The sequence below is a fragment of the Tenrec ecaudatus genome, chromosome 13 (assembly GCF_050624435.1).
Source record: "Tenrec ecaudatus isolate mTenEca1 chromosome 13, mTenEca1.hap1, whole genome shotgun sequence".
In the NCBI taxonomy this organism is placed as follows: domain Eukaryota; kingdom Metazoa; phylum Chordata; class Mammalia; order Afrosoricida; family Tenrecidae; genus Tenrec; species Tenrec ecaudatus.
In genome coordinates this window covers 122,536,387-122,556,765 of record NC_134542.1, presented here as the reverse complement: position 1 = coordinate 122,556,765, position 20,379 = coordinate 122,536,387, and the positions used below count along the sequence as shown (strand labels likewise).

The following is a 20,379-nucleotide window of genomic DNA, read 5'->3' as shown; positions in this document are numbered from 1 at the left end:
TTCTAAATACTCCCAACTGGCAGTTGATTTGTTGCAGAATTCAGGACTGTAGTTGTGCATAATTTCTCTCTTTATGTGTACATCAAATATTTTTGCTTTGTTAACTTTTAAAATGTAAGATGTAAACCAAGTAGCATGTTTTCCATTGCATGTGTGCTAGTTGGATCATGTTAGCTACAGTGTGACTTTATTATTGTGTTTGGAGATGCTGAAAGGAGCTGTTTCTAGCTCTCCAGTCGGCAATCGGGTGGATTGTGATAGTTCGGTTTTGTGTAAACTTAGCTTGTCTAGAATTCTCAATAGTTTAACAGTTGAGGTCTCCCCCTTGATATGATCTAACATAATGTAATCAATTCATAATTGGATCTGTTTGAGCAACCACACAGGTGTGGACAATTAGGTCAAGTGCTACCCCTATAATCAGCACCGACGCAAGTGGAAGGAAGTTTCATTAGGCTGCGTCTTAGTCCTTTTCAAATAAACTGTGTGGGAAGGCCTATTTACTTTCCCTGGTCTGGACCTGTCTCATCGAATCTGAACTTGAGTCACAGGACTGCCATATCACTTGGAGCCAGAGGTCTTACCTGCTTACCTTGGGTTCTTCTGCCTCTGCCAACACGTCCCAGTGGCCTTCTTGCTCTGTTTCATCTTGCTGTTTCCTTCTTCCGTTAGCCCCAGCTCCTTATGACATAAAAACCCTTCAGCTTAGCATCTGACCTACTGGCATGAACCAGACAGGATATATGTGCTTCCACAACTATATGAGTAATTTTCTTGATATTAACTTATTTCTTTGAACACACATATACGACTCCCTGGTCTTGCTTCCTCAGAGAAGCAAGTGTAACACAATAATGCTCCAAAATGAATCACAAGTTCCTTGTGGAAAATTCTGAAATGCAGCAACATATGAGAAAATACATATCTTTGTTTTGAATAAAACATTATATGAGATCCATGGATATTTATAATAAGATGGCTTATTTATAATAAGATAAAGAAGTGGTGACCAAATAACACAAGCATTACTGGAGCACTGCTTTGATAGAAAATTATACTTTTACTATAGTCAAGAAGAGCTTGGGGAATAATGCATCTGGAATATTAATGCTGTCTCCATTCCTCCAATTGCTTTAATAATTTATAGAGGTAGTGTGTAAGGTGACAAGAAATTGATACTCAGGCAAGTACATTTCCCCAAACTGTTATCAAGTGAGTTGCCCTCTGGATGTGTCCTGAACAGCATGGCAGTAGAGTCAGTCTCTAAAGAAATCAGGGAGCTTTAGAGGATTGACAAAATGACTGTACAGAGCATGAAACATTTCCAAATTACTGATTGTTTGAATATTAAACTGAATAAGATCATTTCCACAGAGCATACGGTAGTAATACTAAATAGGTTCTACTCTTTCTGGATGAAAGGGCATCTATTTTATCCATTACTGTGGAGTAAATGGTCATTTACATAATTCTTAGAAAAATACTCTAATTACAAAGAAAATCGACATGAAATCACTTTTGGTTTAGAAAATCTTACTCATGCTACACTTTAAAAACAAAACCAGTAAAATTTAAGTTTATTCCAAAATTGATGAACTTAAAATTATGCAATAGAGATTGAATAATTTTCCATGTAAGAAGTTTTAATTACTTCAAACAACAAATATATCCATTCACTATTGAAAGTTAATTTATAGAAAAATATATACACAACGCATGTTTTCAGTGTGTGTTTTGGCTTCTTATTTCGATTATTATGTTTGTGTTTAAATTCTAATTCCCTTTTGCTGTCTCTCCCACCTGTTTTCTCCTAGATATATATCTAATTGTTTAATAGCAATACATCATGAGAAAAATGTTAGCATATCAAGCCACACAACTCATGGTGAACAATACAAAAAAGAATGCTAAAGGCAAGTACAATTAATTTATTAAAATTTCATAGTGAATCTGATTCTTATAATTGAGGTGTTTTGTGGAAGAATTTCTGAGCAATTATTGTCTTGAGCTTTTCATTATTAAAATTATTACTGGGATATATGTTTTCACTGCCTAATGCAAGACCTGCAATTACCAAATAAATTACAGAATATGAAAGCATCTATCTAATAAATTTTAAAGTGCTATTGAAATGTAAGGAGCACTGGTGGCTTCATGGGTTATGAGTTGGGCTGATAACCACCTCTCAGCATTGTTCCAAATAAGATTATCTGCTTCCATAAAAGAGATGTTAGCCGAGGAAGCCCAAAGGGGCATTTCTGCTCTGTCCTATAGGAACAGAATTGATTCTTTGATAGTAGATTTTAATGATCTCTTTCTCAAATTAGTGCTAGTTTTTCTAAGAGTGTAGTGTTTGGAAAGTGTGACTAGAATAAAAGGAAATCAGTCATTATTTTAGAAATAATCATTATCTTAGAAATCAATCATTATTTTAGAAATCTTCCTGATCTCAATGTGAAATATGCAATATACAGGGCGGTATTTTGCAAAAACAATCTTATCACCTTCAAAGTACTCTCCATTACACTTAATACATTTGTCAAATCTGTGATTCCATTCTTGAAAACATTTTTCAAACTCATCTATTTGGAGGGATGACAGTATCTCCCCCATTTTTTCTTCACTTCTTTTACATTGTCAAACAACTGACCTTTCATGACCATTTTCATTTGTCAAAACAAAAAAAGTTGCATGGAGTGAGGTCAGGTGAGTCAGGTAAGTAGGGCAAGAGAGGTATGCTGTTTTTGCCAAAAACTGGTGCACTGAGGTGGCTGGGCCAGGAGGTTCATTGCTGTGGGGCAAAGCCAGTCCCCCATCTGCCACAAATCAGGCCTTTTTTCGGTCATTCCCTGTTAAGCAATCTTTTCAAAACCTCTGAATAGAAAGCTTGATTAACAGTGGAACAAACTATGAATTGACATTTTCATCCATTTGAGAAGTTAAGGAAGGCCAGAATGAAGTTTGTCATCAATTGACACTTTACCTTCTTAGAAATGAGAAAACCCTTCTTACACTTGATTTTTCCTCCATGGTGTTACCCTTGTAAGCTGTGTATAATAACACCATAACAGTTTCTTCAGCATTTTCCCAAGCAGGAAACAAAATTTCACACCCACATGCTGTTCTCTCAAATTGCCCATCACAAAACACGAGGTCTGAGTGAAATTGCTTTAACAAAAAATTCACTGTGACCAGTGAGAAGCTTCCCAGGCTATGCCACTGGGTGCACTAACTCAGAGCGCATTGCTGGATGCTCACCTACACGGATATATGAGTACTATGAAAGCTCTGTCCAGCTGAGCTCTTTTCCATTTCTTTTTTTTTTTAATTTGGGTAGCCCCTCGGGTCCAAGGGGACTTCACAAAATCAGTGGTAAATTCTGTTCTACTTTCATTCTATTTTTCCACAAACTTAAAAAAAAAACCTTTGGTTTTTTTCATGGATTTTAAATACATCAATTTAAATAAATGACCTAATAAACTTTTTGCTGCATATCTACATGTACAGTCAATTGAGAAATAGTAATTTATTAAAGAGCTCTTCATTTGATGAATAATACCATACTAATCAGCTCTTGGATTAGAAGGGTCTTTTAAAAATAATATTTAATTTAATAATTCCCAATGATAAATATTACTAGTAATTGCATTATGAATATATACTTCTGTACAAATGATTAAATTATGCTCAACATTTGATAGAAACCTCTTAATAGGCTACAGCTCATTATCTCTAATCAGAGGACTAAAAGTTTTCTAGCAATCAGTATGTGAATTTGGAATCTAAATATATCTGGAAGACATGCCATTCTAAAGCCTATATTAAATTTTAGTTTAATTAACTTTAGCTTAAATAAATTAATCTGGATAAAGTAAATAGTTTTCTATTTTCTTATCAATTCATCATGTTTTTAATATTACAAGCAATCATAGTCTGACATAAAAAGATAATAGGGCCAAAGAAGTTTTACACAAGCACTTTATTCTGATTGGCAACAGCATTCAGATTCCGAGACCAACGCTGCATTCAATTTTGGGACTGTAGCTTCCCCTGAACTATTAGAACCCTTTACTTGGCCTTACACAGAGAAGAGTTTCCCCCCGGGTCAGCAGTCACCTCTTAGGGTGAAGCGCCTTTATTTTAAACAGACTTCTAAGTTTCTAAAACTACCTAAACCTTTTGTGCTTCCTGTGCATCCTGAGGAAAATTTATTCATTCTCCTAATATTCAGGACTTCCCAATAACACAATCAAAACCTTACCCCGAGTCAATGCATCTGCTTTTCCCATTAATTATGCTTCATTTGCTTTACTCAAGTAATTCCCCACTATCTCTATCCCCACTCCCTATTCTCCTTCATATTCAGGGTCACTAAGTCAAGGCACCTTTCCTATATAATTTAAATAACTCATTTCTCCAACCACATTCATCCAGATACACCAGACATGATCTATCAACATACCGGAGAATGTACACATGTTCTTCACACTGTCTGTGACATTGCGATCATTGCATCATCTATTTATAGGTGTGCTAGTAATGGTTTTAACATTCATCTCGGAAATATACTGATCTAGTCTCAGAAACCTACAAAAGCTTGCTTCTTCATTTCACTAAAACTCGAATACTTATGAAATAACATTATTGAATGAGTTAGTTCAAGTCTGGCTCAAAATTCTGAATTTGAGAACAGTTATTAACCACTTCGTACTTCAAAACCTGTTTTGAAAAAGCGAGATAGTACCAAAATTGACCAGGTTTATTTGAAAATAAATTAGACAATTCATGTAAAGTCTTTACCACAGTTACTTGTGCATAATATCAATAAATATTATATCCTTTATTAGTATTAAATTAGTAAGAAAGCAGAATCAAAATGGTGCTCTGATGTGAATGTTTAGATGTTTATCTTTAAAATATATTTTTTCCCAAACTGAATTTTCAGTTTTTTATCAACTTCTTGAAAATACAATGGATTTTGAAAGTTTTTTTTTCTGTTTTGATTTGTCTCACTTCCAGCGCGCATTTTAATGAGCAGTATTTGACATTTAGATATGTGCGTGTAAGCATGGGCTGGGTCAGAGGTGAAAGCAAACTAGAGATTATATTCTAGTTTAAAAAATCAGATGTAGGGAACTATCTTTGCTTCATAGTGGCCCTATAACTACAAGAGCAACATAATATCATGGGTGTACATCTTTGAGGTATAGAATAGTGATGTCTCAAAATTGAGGATGCTAGGATCTAAATTAAAAGTATAATTCTAGGGGAAATTCTTCCTTTGTTTATGTGAACTTGTTGTAGCTAGCAATCCTTGAAGTCCCTGGACATTCACTAGGATCTGCCAGGCATCTGTTTTCAAGTGCTATATTTTCCATGTGTGTGTCTTTTCTCCTCTCTTTATAACTCATGCATGGTTAGGTTTAGGACCCACCCTACACCGGTATGACATCTCTAATATAATAAAATAAACCTCTTATTTCCAAAGTCCAAAAAGAAAACCAAGCTCACTGCCATGGGTCGATGCTGACTCATAGCAACCCTATCGGACAGGATAGAACTTCCCTGTGAGTTTCTGAGCCAAGTCTTTGGAGGAATAGAAAGCCCTGTCTTTCTCCCAAGGGGTGGATGGTGGTCCAGAATGGCTGATCATGCAGTTAGCAGCCCAGCACTTAATCCCTGTGTCACTAGACACCTCCCTGTTCCCCAATAGGATCATATTTGCAGGTACTATAATTCTAACCCAAACCACGTGCTATCAAGTTGACCCCAATTCATGGTAACCAGGTGAGTATAAGAGTAGAATTAGTGTCCAGTTTGCATAGCTGTCACTTTATATATGCATATTGCTAAGCCTCTCATCCAAGACATCCTGCGAGGGGTGGGGTGGAGAGGGGGTTGTCCTGTAAATCTTGATTAATAGCTGAGAGTTTACCCATTTATGCTAATCATGGAGCCATTTAAAGGTCCAAGGGTGGAATTTCTAACTTTATCTTTAGCGAATACACTTTAATCCAGAATAGCAGTCTTCACCAAAACAACCAGTATTCAAGTCTGAATTTTGTCACTGTCGTTAACGTGACTTCTAATACGTTTTACTTTATTTTGAAATATTTGTCAATAAAATATACGTAGATCAATTACTTTTTTCACTGTGCTGTTTCAAAACATGCATTTCTTCTCATTGCCCATAAAATGAAATGTCTGTGTAAGGTATTTTTCCCATAACTTGGTGCTTTTGCAGTTGTTCGTTAAGAACTTATTTCTTAAGTGGTGTTGCGCCTTCTTTAAGCACTGATTCTCCACACAATAGTCATTTTATTAATTTCCAGTTTCACGACCTCCCACACATATGCATAAGGACAGTCATAAACTCTTACCTACATCGTGTCTCAAATTACCAGTCCATTATCATGACTGGGTTTTCTGACTGGGCTTCATGTGCTAAAACTTTTAATTTTCCAAATGAATTTATCTCACATTACCGGAGTTTCTTGCTAAATCGTTTGCTTTTGCACTAATCCTATTATTCACCTTTGCCTTTTCAGTACGCATGTTGTCTGAAGTATAATAGGTCATGACTATATATATATATATAATTTAGTGAATACAAACGGTGTCAAGATTTTATGTAAAATATAAAGATTAATAATACACAAAGAAAATCACCACATTGCCCAGTGAAACTAAGTAAATTAGGGGTTCATTGCTTGCTGTACATAATTCATTAATCTTCAATAGTATGTCACTTTTTTATTATAAGATTGCCAACTTACAAAATGTGTGGGATGAAATATTGGCAAACAAAAGGCCTTTACTGGGGGAATTATAACATTGGGGAAAAGATAGTCATGGAATGAGAACAAAGTTTTCAGTCTGTCAATGGACTGATTGGCAGGTCTCCATAAAATGAGCCTTGGATGATTTTCTACTTGAATTTTAATTAAAACAAAAATCATTCATTGTTCAGTTCCAAATCCCTAAAGAGAATGTGAAAATCTTGCTATGGGACTCCCCAGAGTAATTAGATGTTCTGCTGAAATCTAATTGACTTGCATTATTCAGAGAGATCTGATGAATGGGAAACTATGTCATGACATAGATTGTTAGTACAACTAGATGAACAGCCCAAATCTACTAAAAATTAAACAATGGCCATGAATCTACAGTGGATTCTTAAGTACCAAAGAGGAATATGAAGATAATTATTTAATGTGGACATCTTAAATATATCTATTACAATTTAAGTATATTGTGTTGCACTTCGCATTTTCTTTCACTACGGAATGTAATTTTTAAACAAGAATGTCTTTGGAAACTATTTTAAAGGAGCAGTTTGCAATAAAGTGTCATTAATCTTTAAAGTAATATGGAAACCAGCTTATTCTTTTTTTTACAAAGTAATAATTACTGCTAACTGACGTCCTGTAACAAACAAGCCAACGATGTTCCAGGTTTTCATGAATTTATTAACCTTAATATTATTCTCCAATAGCTATGAAGCTGCCAAGAGTTAGGTATTTGGTTGCCAACTAAATGGTCAGCAGTTCAAACCCACCAAAGGTTCTTTGGGAGAATGATGAGACTTTGTTCCCCAAAACATTTACGGTCTTGGAAACCCTATACAGGTTCACTATGCATTAGCGTTGACTCATTAGTAGTGGACTTCTGGTTTTTTGCTTGTTTGTTGTAGTGAATATTCTTCTCTAGGTTGATTAACTGATTCTCAAGAACACTGATTAACTGTGATCCTCATTAACACTGTTGATTAGCAATCTATTGCAGTGTTGCTTTGAGTTGTGGTTCTTTCCCCCTCTTGACAGTAGGAGTTAACTGAACATCTATAACCTTTTCTTGATTGAGGTCTTCCTGGGTTAACATCATCTTTCACCATTCAGATCACGTGTAACACAAAAGACACTGTGTCCCATGGTGCAGATTCTACAAATGGTTATAATGTAAGGTCACACGATGGTGAGTTTTTCTTTTTCTTTTTTAAATCTGCTATTCAGTGATTCAGTAAAACACCACATCTTTATTCTACATAATTTCTTTATCCTTTGGATATCCTCTTCTACATGTTTCATAATATTTGTTCTAAATATTCATATTCATAATGTCCTTATATCTATTCATTCCTTTATAAAGTCACTCCTATGACATATAAAAGGTGGAAATGCAAGCAAAAGCACATCCATTGGAGACAGTTGCTGGAAAATGTGTACAGACATAGCTGAGAGAAGGTTTTCAGAAGGTTTCAGGTGATCTCTTAGGAAACTTGTGTTCTGGTTGTCAGCAGCTGAGGTTTGCAATGATGCCTGACAGATAGTTTGTCTTCTCAACCTTTCTTTCTGAATATTATACCCAATTATAGATTATTATATTGAGATCTGTAATATCTGAGATGCATAAAAGGCCGCTCTTTTCCTTACCAAAGCCCCAATTATGTAAATTTCTAACATCTATAGAAACAAATAAAACCTGAATATATTTTTAAGATAAAAAATTAAATGTTTGCAATCAAGATTATTCTGACTCATGTGTTATGGAACAGGATTACTCCAGAGTTTTAACTGTCATTGTGAATAAGAATCAACTTGAGGGTACTCAACAACATAACAATGAATATTTATGTAAACAGGATGCCAGACATTTCTTTCATAGTGTCATTTTATACTGCCATGGATTTGATGCCTATACAGACACCTATAGGATAGAGTCTGCTTACTAGGGTTCCTGAAATTGTAAATTTTTATGGAAGTCAACAGCCTCATCATTCTTCCTCCAGAAAGCTGGTAGTTTTGAACCACCAACTTAGAAGGTGGTAGCTTAATGCCTAACCCACAGCACCAACAGGTCTCCTGAAATGCCACTTACTCACTCACTACCAAGAGTCAATTCTGACCCATAGCGACCCTATATGACAGGGTAGAAGATCCCCTGTGAGTATTCCAAGACTACAGCTCTTTTCAAGAGTAGAAGGCCTCTTCTTTCTCCATGGGAGCTGACAGTTGCTATCTAGATGCTGACTTTGTGGTTAGCAGCCCAGCAGCCACTACACCACCAAGGCTCCTCTTGATAGATTTCAATGGCCAGACTTTAAGTTATTAGCTGAATACTGACCAGTCGAGGACCTTAAATGAAGTATGAGTGTGGTAAGTTGCAAGATTGTGCAAAAATGATCCTTAAATTATGTCTGATGTTATGTCAGTGTTTCCAGCTAGTTTCTTTTAGAAAAAAATATATGATTATCATAATTTCTAGGCAATAGAGCAAAAAGCTGATGGAATGTAAAACAAAAAGAACTCAATTTTTTATGAAACAATAAACTAGGAAAATATACTAGGCTTTGTTGTTGAAGAATCATTGTAATATGGAATATTTGTTTAATATTGGGAGTTAATCTCAAGGATTTAGGAAAAGTTAATATTAATGAATAATATTGGTATACATTTTGCTTTTGTTTGAAATTAGCCCACTTGCTACAAAAGCATCAAAGTGACCATTAATAACCATCACTAGTAACCACTGTTACTTTTCCTTCCTTTGCAACCATTCATGCCAGTGTGTTGATCTGGTGGGAAGGAAATCAGGGTTTTCAAGGCTATGAACCTTTTCTCTTTCTTTTTTCCTTTTTATTTGTGGAGTCTTACCCACATTGGAAAAGCATAAAAACACCATTGCACAGCTAATCTCACCAGAACTGGGACAGAATCCCAGTACACCCCTAATCTATGTGGTTCTTTCTTCTTTTTCTTTCCCACCCTCCCTCTTTCCCTGTCGTCATATACCATACCCTTCAAAGTTTGCTACTTTGAGTATGAAAACCTCTTGTTTTCTATTTTTTGTCCCTTTATAATAATAGTGTCAAGAAATATGTGTCTTTATGAGATTGACTAATTTTGCTGAACATAATGTCTTCTAAATTCATCCAAGTCATGAGATGTTTGATTATTGTTTCATTACTATTTTTTAGAGATGCTTAATACTTCATTATGTGTAATGACCAGAGTTTATTTATCCATTCCTCCACAGATGGGCTTTTTGTTTAGATCCATCTTTTTTAACGTTTTATTGGGAGCTCTTACAAATATGATAAAAATCAATAATTCAATTAGATCAGGCATAGTTGTATAATTGCTGCCACCATCATTTTCAAAACATTTTCTTTCTTCTTGAACTCTTTGATTTCATCTCCTCTTTATCCCCTCCCTCCTCCACCCTATCACCCCCCAGGAAAATTGTATATGCCATATCTTACAGCATCCAATGTATCTGTTCACTTAAAAATCTGTTATTCATTCTCCTCATGTGGATTATCATTACTATCAGTTATCATTACTATCAGTTCCCCCTTCTCTGGCTCCCCTATCTCTTCTCTTCCTGTAACTCAGAGAATTGTTATCCCCATTACTATTTCTGAAGCATTTATCTATCTTAGATTGCATGCAGTGAATGATCTTAATTATACAAATGAACATACGTAGATCTAACAAGATTAATATTGTACAACTAAGACCATAATAGTAAGGGGAGGAAATATTAAAGAACTAGAGGATAGTTATGTGTTTCATCAGTGCTATACCATAATAACCCCTAGATAATCATCCCTTTTCTGTGATCCTCTGTGAGGGACTGTCCAATTATCTTACAGGTGGGACTTGGGCGTCCACTTTGTTTAGGCTCCTTCAGGTCAATTTGATTGCTTTTTTTTCAACTTCTGATACCTATTCTTGTTGACACCTCATGATCATACAGGCTGGTGTGCTTCTTCCATGTAGGCTTTGTTGCTTCTCTACTTGATGGCCACTTGTTTAGCTTCAACCCTTTCAGACCCCAGATGCTATATCTTTTAATAGCCGGGCACCATCTGCTTACTTCACCACATTTTCTTATGCAGCCATTTTGTCTTCAGAAATCATGTCAGAAAGGTGAGTATCATGCACTGCCACATTATTAGAACAAACCATTCTTGGACTGAGGTAAGATTTAAGTAGTGGCCCAAAGTCTACACACACACCTACATATACACACACACAAATATGCCTCTTTATTATTAACACATATGTGTATATATTCTTTCTCGTGCTTTTCTCTATTTCATTTTTCTTTCCTCCTGCCCCACTATCATGTTTACACATGGATCACCTATCAGTAATTCCTCTCAGATACTTTCAATTGATCAAACATAACCAGGAATACTACACCCTCTCACCATCAATTGCAGAACTCTTGCTTTTCCTTGGTACCTGTTGTTACTGGCTTACCACTCACCTGCTCCCACCTCTTCCTATGCCGGGGCCCCTCTGGAACCATCGGTGCCATTGCTGTCTCCTTGGGATTGATTATCGTACCTATTTTATATAGATAGACACCAAAAGAAAAAAGGAAGAAAGAAGAAAAAAAGAGAGGGAGATGGAGAGAGAGACCATACAAATAGGTCCAAGTCTAACAGTTGTTCCGACCTAGATGAGTATTCTCTGTTAAATAGGGAGCAGGCCCTGTTGTTATCCATTAGTCCGATTCCCTTTTCTTTCAGGCATCCACATCCCAGGACCTGGTTACCTCCCTAGATGACAGCACTACAGAGGACAGCACTGATGATACAGTTCGTGGAGAGCAACCCGTCTGTCCTGCTCACGTGGGGACAAAGAGTTAAAAGGAGAGAGAGAATAGACCTCATTTTGGTGTGCCAAGCCTTGAGGGTGGCATTCCTGCTCTGAGTAGCTCATTAACAGAGAGGACTGCAGGGTCTGCCTCAGTTCCAGGCATGACGTCCCCTCCCTAGATGACAGCGCATCAGAGGACAGCACTGAAGATACAGTTTGGGGAGTGCAGCTGGTCTGACATGCCCACGTGGAGGCAAACCAAGAGGGAAGTGCAATAGACCAGCAATGGGAACGAAGCCACAACGTTCCTGAGGAATCCTGATTGTATTCTTCTGACTCAGGAGGCAGTGATTGGCACCTCATTTGTACTGGTTGGGTGACATTTACAAGGGGTCCACACTGGAAGTCTAAAGGTGTAATGGGTAGGGGGCAATAGAGCACACCATCATTGATGGCACCAAGAGAAATGGGGTCTTGTAGAAGGTAGGCCTCTAGGTGTATCTTTTGCTATTATAGAAAATGTTGTAATAAACATGGGGGTGTGTATATTTGTATTCTGGTCTTTATTTCTTTACAGTATATGACATTAATACAAACTAAATTTTTCATCAATTCTATTAATCATATTTTAATGTCTAAAATATATGGAAAGGAAAATATAGTTATACTTGAAAAGCAAAGTTCAAAAAATCTGCTCAGTGTTCCTAACTTTACTCAATTGCCGAACCACAGATCTAAGTTGGAAAAAACCTGCCCAGGCCTAGAGAGAGTCACATTGCCCCAAGGACACAGAGACTGGAGCTTCATTCTAAGTCCCTTTCTTGTTATTCTATTTGCATTACCATATCACCCCTGTGTTATTACATGCAAACATTCATCATTGTATTTTTCTCACTTTTTTGTATGTAAAATATTGTTACCATCATTCCAAAGAAAATTGTTAATACCAGCAGTAAAGCCAAGAGGAAAACAGTGAGAACCATGATAGAGTTAAAGATAAAAAGTAATTGTGAAATTTGTGTCATGTCACCACTTGTCTGATTTGGTGGCTGAATACGACATGGCTGTGGGTGTTACATAATTTCATGTCAACTTGTTAAGTGTAGGGGTGGTGTCTAGTCTCTCAGTCTGGCCACAGCCTAAGGATGCCTTCTTGTGGGCATGGCTGTTTCATGAGGATTCTGGAAACTTCCTCTCCATGTTTCACTTTTCTGCATTTGAGACACTCAGAGAACTGGAGGAACCACATGATGATCCACGCAGGCACTGAGATACTTCCACCACCACTGACTCCACAAGACTTTTCAACAACTGGCCCATGGTCTTCCTGCACTTTTCATCATTAAATGTGCCTGTGTGAATATGAAGATGAAGTTCTGTACTAGTATTATATTTATGGGTTAATTGTATTTATGAACTATTGACTTGATCTGGACTGGGTTGGGGTGTTCTCTTAATATACAATTATTTTTTGGTATGAAGTTCTTTCTTATACATACATGTGTGTTTCTGGACATTTCTCTAGTCAACCTGATCTAACACAATTGCAAAATTGACATTATCAATGTTTATTTTGGTGGGGGAAATGTGATTAAAGAGCCTAGCGTAGATAAAAATGTGAAGCAATTTACCACAAATTAAAGCATCCAGACCACCGAAGAGGTTGAAATGTGATTGTTAATCTAGATAAATCGGAAAAGCCCTCGATGATGACAGCCAATCTGAGGGATGCGTGAGGAGGCTGAAGTCTCCACAGTGATTTCATTAAAATGCCGTGGGAACAAGTGCAGAGCAGACTGAAGTGTTCAAAGTCCACCCTGCTGGTTTGAGATCCAGAAAGAGAACAGCATACACAGTGCAGTGAGCATCGGCCAAGTGCAACTAAAGACGGAACAAAGGAATGTGTGGCTGAACACATTGACTACAGGGAGCCAGAGGATTTTGTTCAAACCAGACTTTTTCTGGGTGGAAAAGTGCTCAAAAAAGATCTTCATTACTAAAGAGGACAAAGCATTGCCAGGCCACACTTGTGAAAGATCGGCTCACTCCGCTGCTGTGTGGGAATGACAGTGGGGATTTTAAGTGAAATATCTAAATTAGGGTATCATTTCTAGAACCCACAGATATTTAGACAACAAAACATAATGAAAAGTAAGCTAAGGGCGATGCGCAGGGCAAATAATAAAGCACGGCTGGCCAAGCAGTTTTTCATTGAATGGCTACATGAAATGCTTGGGCCTAGTTTAAAATATTTTCACAAAAATCTTACCTTTAATAGGACACCTCTTATTGAACAATGCTCTTGCTCATCCTTCAGACTTGGAGGGCAAGTTGAATGATGGAGTCTCCTTTGTCACTCTTAAGTTCTTCCCCCAAATACGACTTTTCTCATCCAGCTCATGGACCGGCAGCTCATTGCTAATTTCAAAACCTGTACACCAAGGCCCTGTTCCAGTGGCTCAACTAGTTGACCCTTCAAGAATTCTGGAAAAATGATGTTCCCATTCTCCACTGCATTATCCTTATTCCCAAAGCCTGAGGGGCCGTCTATTACAAGACCATGGACTCTGCATGGCAAAAGTTGTGGCCAGAGACTTTGACAGCAATCGGCTTTGAAGGCTTTCCGAGGTCTGAAAGGAGCCTGCTGTGGAGGATATTGGGATTGCTGGCCAGTCAGTGGGTTTAGAGGTAGATCGAGAGGATGCAGGGGTGTTTGTAGAGGAGTGCAATTCAGAGGTCAGCACCGAAAAGCTTCAGAACCTTCCAAAGGAGCCGCAACGTACAGCAGCTGAGGAATATCCTCGGGGAGAAGAGAGGGAGGGAGGAGGTTCCTGGTTCATTAATAACATAAGTGAATGCTCTATGGACGAAAGCAGCCACCTTCTGGACAGGACAGCACCCCGATAAGGCAATGATGGACAGAATGGTAAACCAAGCAAAGGAAAATGCTGCCTCCAACTTTAGTACTAACAGTTTGAAAACAAGGCAGAAGCAGGTGCCACCAACATATGAATTTTAGTGAGAAAAGGTTGGGGGGGGCGGGGAGGGCGGCATGGATAGAAAAGGCTCCAGAAAGCTTACTGCCAGTAGTCATTATGGAAGAAAACCCTTCTAAAAATTAATAATGTTTCTCCTCCTCTTCCATTTTCCCTCCTGCTCCCAGTATTCCAGGAAACCTTCAAGTCAAGGTAAAAACTTGTACATTAAAAAATAATTTTACTGTTTTGGATTTTGAAACTTATGTGCTGTGGTTATTGTGTTGATATATTTTAGCAGGTATTTCCACCACCTAGGGCTGATAACTTTGTGCTGAATTCCTGGAAAAATGGATTTTAAGTGTATCACTGGGCCTTAAAACCAATCAATTGGTTTTAATTTTGTTTGTTTTACACCTTCCCTGATTTTAAACAATGCTAAGATAGACATAAATTAAATATGTGATGATAAGCAATTAAAATATCCACTAGAGGGGATGACTAATTTATCTTACATATGGCATAGGAACTAGTACCACACTTCTGTGAAACAGTGAATGTGACTGCCATGTTCTGCTCTAAATTCAAACCATTGATTCAGAATTTGTGCCTCAGAGGGGTTGAAATGTAGATCGGAAATGACTGATGAACATTTTGGAAATATTAGGTCTTCGGCTTTTTTTATGATGGCACATGAAGGCGTTGTTGTTACTGCAACCAGGAGATAATAAAGTAATCATACAAGTGTCAAATAATAATAAAGACTATTGTTCTTGGTAGGTACTGTCCAGTCAGTTCCAATTCATAGCAACCTTATGTACAATAGAACAAAACACTACCCAGCCCTACAGTAACTTCACAATGGTTATGTTGTTTGTTTTTCATGTTTGAGCCCAGTTTTGCACTCACCGTGTCAATCCTTCTGTCTCAGGCCAGCTCCTCTGCTTTACGAAGCACAACATTCTTCTCCAGCGACTAGTCTCTCCTGGTAACATGTACCAGTCTATGAGAAGAAGTCTCCCAAGCATTCAGGTTGTACTTCTTCCAGGACAGATTTTTCTGCTCTATGGGTAGTCTATAGTACTTTCAATATTACTCACCAACACTGCAGTTCAAATGCATTCATTTTTCTCTGATCTTCTTTATACAATGTCTAACTTGCTCATATGCAGCCAATGAAAAGACAATGAATTCTGTCAGAAGCAACTTAGAGCTCAAAGTAACAAACTTGCTTTGCAATAGTTTAAAGAACTCTTGTGAAGCAGACTTATTGAATGGAATGTACCTTGGATCTCTTGGCTGCTACTTCCATGAGCATTGATTGTGTAATCACGCAAGACAAAATCCTTGATTTCAGTTTTTCCCTCACTTATCACGATGCTACCTTTTGTTCCAGTTGTGAGCATCATAGGTTTCTTTATATTGAGTTGTAATCCATACCAAAGAAGGCTGAAATCCATGATCTTAATCAGCAAGTTCTCCTTATTTTGAGCAAGGTTGCACTATTTGCATATCAAAGGCTGTTTATAAGCCTTCCTCCAGTCCTGATGCCACAGTCTTCTTCATGTAAGCAGCTTCTCTGATTACTTGGTCAGCACACAGATGGAATAAATATGATAAGACGCCACAACCCTGATGCACTCATTCCCTGATTTTAAACCACAGAGTATCCCCGCATTCTGTGTGCAGAATTGCCTATCAATCCATGGAAAGGTTTCACATGAATATAATGAAATCTTCTGGAATACCCATTTTTCTAAATGCTATTCATAGTTTGTTATTTTCTACACAGGCTGGTGTCTTTTCATAGTCAATGAAACACAAATGTACATATTTCTAGTATCCTCTCCTTTGAGCCAAGATCTGCGACATCAGTAATGATGATATATCATCTTCTGAATCTGGCCTGAACCACTGTCAGCTCCCTGTCAATGTACTGTTGCAACCATAGATGGATCATCTTCAGCAATATTTTACTTGCATGTGATATCAATGATACTATTCTCTAATTAGAGCATTCTGTTTGGTCACCTTTCTTTGGAATGGGTACAAATATGCATCTTTTCTAGTCAGTTGGACAAGTAGACATCTTTAAACTTCCTGACATGGACTAGAAATGCTTCCATTTTCTTCATCAGCTTGTTGAAACACTTCAATTGGTATTCAATAAATTCCTGGAACCTTGTTATTGGCTCATGTAAGAAGTGAGAAGGCTTTCATCTAGACTGAACTTCTTTCTTCAGTTCATTGGTGATAGCTCATATTCTTCCTACTGAAATGGCTTAATATCCGTGGGTTCTTTTTGGTTCTGTGATTCTGCGTATTCTTTTCTTCTTTCTTTGCCATTACAATGTGGCAACTTAACGCTTGCATTTCTCTTCAATTCTTTCAGGTGCATATATGCTGAGTGTGCACTTCCTTATAGGTATTCTTACATTAATTAATATTCAGAATATGGAATGTATGCTGTTCAAATCTAGGAAAATCAAGATTCGAAGTGTTAGTGAGCTGAAAGGGTCAATCAGAGATTCATAAGGATTACTATGTCAGGTTTATTTCAAGAGGAATGGTGTTGCATTCATGATTGTAAAGGACATTACAAGCGGTATCTTCAAGTACTATTCTGCCAGTCATAGGCTTCCTATGCACATACAAGGAAATCCAGTCAATACAACCATTATACAAATGTATGCACCCACCACTAAAGCTAGCGATGCAGAAATTGAAGAATTCTCGCAATGTCTTTTGAAATCCAGTTTGAAATTGATCAAACATACAATCAAAAGGCAATGACAATTATTGGTGATATAAATGAAAATGTTGAGAACAAAGAGGAAGGAACCATACTGGGAAAATATGCTCTTGGTGATAGAAATGATGTTTGAGATTGCATGATAAAATTTTGAAGGACCAACGACTTAATCCTCACAAGTACCTTTCTTTCAACAGAACAAATGGTGACTACGCACATGGAGTATGTAAGACAGGTGGAAGCTGAAACAAATGTAAAGAAGTCCACCAGAGCCAAAATATAGCCCTGAATCTATTTCACCTGAATTTCAAGAATACTTTTGGTGCATTGAATACTAGTGATAGAAGCCCTGATGAGCTGTGGGATTAACTCAAGAACATCACACATAAAGGAAGTAAACCATCATGAAAAAGAATAACAACAAAAAATCAAAGTGAATATAAGAAGTGCCACTGAAATTTAATCTTAATGGTAGATTTGCCAAGGCACATGTAAGAAGTGATAAAGTCTCAGAGCTGACAGAACATTTCAATGGGTAGCTTGATAAGACAAAGTAAAATATTATAATTAAATGTGCAAAGACTTAGAGTTAATAAAAATAACAATACATCTAGTAAATATTAAGACATAGCATATTATATTTCCTTAAGAGCGAATACAATGTGAGATCCAGACTGTAGTTGATAGGAATTATGTCAACTGGACACTTTTGGCTATAGCAATCAAATTGCATGACACAAGCCTTTTGTATAAGGCCAAGGGGAACAGCAATGACCACTCTCTCTACCCATTCATCTTCCTGATTTCTGGGACTCTACTCATGAACTTGAGGATTCTCAGCATCCTGTCATGTTTCCATTGATTATGAATTCCTGTACCTACCAACCTGTGACCTTCTTGCTTTCTGGCTCACCATTCTCTGTCATCAGCAGGTGGCTACTTGAGTCTGAAGAAGGACTTAAGGATTAGCATCAGATTTATGATTTGAGTTGGTCTGAGGTGGGATACTTCATGATGTATAATTACTTCTTTTTATAAAATTTTTTCTTATACAAAGATGAGTGTCACTGGATTTGGTCCTCCACATATATCATCCTAACACACAAGCTTTCCAACTATTTTAACAAAAACAGTTTTGATCAGGTAATTTTTATGTGATGAATGAATTTTAATTGGATTACTTCAAAAAGTAGAAGTGTACAAGTGAAAGTAAAAGAAAATACTGATCGTATGGCTAGGCTTACATATACAATTTTATTAAACAATATTTATTGAACACATGCTATAATAATATCAGTGGAAGGACATGAGAAAACACCAGTGAACAATACCTAGTCACAGCTTTAGAAAGAGCATAATCTTCTTGACAAAAAGACTATGGAAATAAATTAATCAAATGGAAATGAATTTGTGTCATCTGAATGCTTGGTACATATAAATGAAATATAACACAGGAAGTATTGTTTACATTATTATATCAGAACCTCTCATTTGATATGTCATTATTTCTTAGCAATTCCTTTACAATTATGTATATATATTTTGCAATGATATTTCTAATGGATAGACAATGTTGTCTGCATAGAATTTTAAATCACCTCATGATAGGGAACGTTGGAAAATGGGTAATGAAGACTTAAGAATAATTGATGCTTTTGAAGTATGATATTGGCCAAAAACTAAATAATGAAATCAAGCTGTCAGAAGAACAAACAAAAATTTCTTGGAAGAACTACAGCTAGAATGTTCCTTAGAACAAAGATGGTGAGACGTTGTATTACATGTTATCAGTAGGGATCAATTCCTACAAAAAGACATCACGCTTGCCAAAGTCATATGGCAGCAAATAAAAGAGAGATCCTCAATGGGACTGATCGACACAATGGCTGCAAAAATGAGCCCAAACATAGCAAGGATTGTAAAGATGGAACTGATTTGGGCAGCGTTCTATTCTGTTGTACATAGAGTTGAGAGGAGTCTAAACCAACTCAGTACCTAACATCAATAGATATCTATTTATGAAAAATCAAAGACATTTCTAGAAAAAGTTTTAGTTAATGATTACTATGTACACATAAGAAACATCATGTTTTCCAGCACCTTGTAGCTGGTCCAGGATCATATGATAGCTTTGGCCAATATAGATGTTTGTAAGAGATTCTTCTATATGTATCTCCACCTCTCTCTGCTGAACAGAACACAAATTAAAATGGTACTGGAGGTAGAATTGGGATCATGATAGTAGAGGGGGGGGGAGGAAGCATTCAAGAACTAAAGAAAAATTGTATGTTTCATCATTGCTACACTGCACCTTAATGGCTCCTCTCTTCTCCGCAAACCTTCTGCAAGGGGATGTCCAATTACCCACAGATGTGCCCTGGGTCCCCACTCTGCACTCCCCTCATTCATAATGCGATGGGTTTTTTTTTGGGGGGGGTCTTTGATGCCTAATAGCTGATCCCTTCGATGCCTCGTGATCTCAGACTGGTGAGCGTGCTTCTTCCATGTGGACATTTCTACCTTACAGATAGGAGTTGGAAATACAGGGAATCCAGGACAGATGAACCCCTCAGGACCAGTGGTTAGAATGGCTATACCGGGAGCATGGAGGGAAGGTGAGGGAGAAAGAGGGAAGCAATTACAAGGATCTACAAAAAGCTTCCTCTTTGGGGGACAGACAGCATAGAAAAGGGTGAAGGGAGACGTCGGAGAGTGTAAGATATGACAAAATAATAATTTATAAACTATCAAGGGTTCATGGGGGAGGGGGAGCTGGAGGGAGGGGAAAATGAGGAGCTGATACCAAGGGCTCAAGTAGAACGAATGTTTTGGGAATGAGGAGCACAAATGTACAAAAGTATGTGGGGATTGTGATAAGAGTTGTACAAGCCCCCAACAAAATGATTTAATTCTTAAAAAATGGAGGAAAACCAAAATTTTCACCAACAGATGGAGAACTAAACATGCTCTTTGGAGGAAGAAACTAAACTTTGTTATTCTAAACCACAGTGAAATATAAACAAGCCTAACTAATGCAAAGATG

The 20,379-nt window shown here is 37.2% G+C and overlaps 1 pseudogene; it reads right to left on the bottom strand.

Annotated features, from left to right (window-relative positions):
* The window catches only part of LOC142424072 (uncharacterized), a 783,158-nt pseudogene that overhangs the window by 527,188 nt on the left and 235,591 nt on the right, over positions 1-20,379 (bottom strand).